We start from the raw sequence: 1,779 nt of genomic DNA, 5'->3' as shown, positions 1-1,779 counted from the left end.
AGGTGCTCATCTGGCAGAGCTACTGTCTCATGTCGTGGAAGAATGGCAGCTGTCTGATAAATCTGTAGTGCTTGTGACCGACAACGCGGCGAACATGATAGTTGCAGCTCAAGTTGGTAAATTTCCTCATGTTAAATGTTTTGCCCATACACTCAATCTTGCATGTCAGCGGGCACTGAAAGGGGCCACGCTCTCCAGGCTTCTCGCCAGAGTGCGACGAATATCCACATTCTTCCATCGCAGCACTAGAGCAAGCCACTGTCTAAAAGAGAAACAGAAATGTCTGGGCCTGAAGAATCATAAGCTAATAACTGATGTGCCAACAAGATGGAACAGCGCATATGACATGGTCGAGAGGTTCTTAGAACAACAACCTGCAGTTTGTGCCACCTTGCTGTCTCCATAAGTCAGAAAAGGAGTGTCTGATCTCTGCGCTCTCAATGAAACAGATGTGTCAAATGCAGAGGACGCTGTGAGTGCATTAAAGCCAATGAAGGATGCAACCTTGCTGATGTCAGAAGAGCGCAACCCAACAGTGTCTCTCATTGCCCCTCTAAATGCACAACTGCTCCAGAGCATGACAGACACCATGGGAGACACACCCATGACCCATGAGATCAAGAATGCCATCAAAACAGATCACCTGAAGAGGTACAGCAGTGAGGCAGAGAAGATCCTTCATACAGCCTCTGCACTGGATCCTCGCTTTAAAGGACTGCCTTTTATTCTCACAGAGGAGGAGAGATCGGAGATATACAGAGGAGTGACTGAGGAGGCTGCATCTTTGGAGGTAATTAGAATTTCATCATGTTTCCTCCCAGACAGCTAGAAGCTACATTTTGTTGTGTAATAACATGCCCTGATTCACTGATGCGGTGTGGGAAGTGGAACTGTATGGTATGGATTACCGTGCAGTTTCCCACACCTCATCAATGAATCACACTCTTAGTCAGTTCAGCTCTTCTTATACTATTATCTTTTGTTCAAACACACAGATTACATCTAATAGAAGGACAAATGTGGATGAAGTTCCTAGGGAAAAAGCAACTGTGGAAGAAGAAACAACACCCATTGAGGACAGCCATTCTCCTCCCAAAAAAAAGGCCACAACATCGCTGCTCATGACTTTGCTGGGGCAGTCTTTCACTGAAGGTGCAATAGAACCTAAGACCCCCTATGCCAAGGCAGAAGACGAAATGGAAAAATATTGTAAAGCCCCACCTCTGCCTCTCACTGAGGACCCTTTGAAATGGTGGCGTGAGCATGAGGTCATATTCCCCCTCCTCTCTCAGCTGTCAAAGCAATACTTGTGTATCCCAGGTACAAGTGTATCTGCAGAGCGGGTTTTCTCTACTGCAGGAGATGTTATAACAGCGAAAAGAAGCAGTCTGAAACCTGAGCATGTGGATCATCTAGTGTTCTTACAGAAAAACCTACATGTTCCCAAATGCTAAGCACTGAAATAATTACTAATTCATGTTTTTAATGAATTAGTAATTACTAATTCAGTCTGCCGCCAGTCACCAGTCAGTCACATCACCAGTCTTGTTTTATAGTTTTATAGCACTGATGGTTTGTTTTTGAAGATTGTCCTGTCCAATGTGTCCATTTCCAATCCATAATCCGTTCCGTTGCTTCACACTAAAAGTGTCTAGGCAAGTAGGCAGGGGTTCATTTAACCCTCAACCACATAAATAATATTAAAGTGTATTTTCTTCTAGACAACTGACTGACACCAAGCCAGCCACGGTGCAGCATTATAGGAAGGAAAATCATTGA

At 44.5% G+C, this 1,779-nt stretch overlaps 1 pseudogene across 1 annotated transcript; it reads left to right on the top strand.

The window, feature by feature from the left end:
• The first annotated feature begins 449 nt into the window (after positions 1-449).
• Positions 450-1,454, top strand: LOC309544855 (E3 SUMO-protein ligase ZBED1-like; annotated as a pseudogene). The gene is made up of 2 exons: positions 450-790; positions 996-1,454. The product of its transcript is annotated as an E3 SUMO-protein ligase ZBED1-like (transcript).
• Positions 1,455-1,779: the final 325 nt, after the last annotated feature.

Source organism: Pelophylax lessonae, assembly GCF_965119305.1.
Source record: "Pelophylax lessonae genome assembly, chromosome: 1".
Classification (NCBI taxonomy): domain Eukaryota; kingdom Metazoa; phylum Chordata; class Amphibia; order Anura; family Ranidae; genus Pelophylax; species Pelophylax lessonae.
Note: the sequence above shows the minus strand (reverse complement) of the source record. Positions and strands in the feature narration are given on the sequence as shown.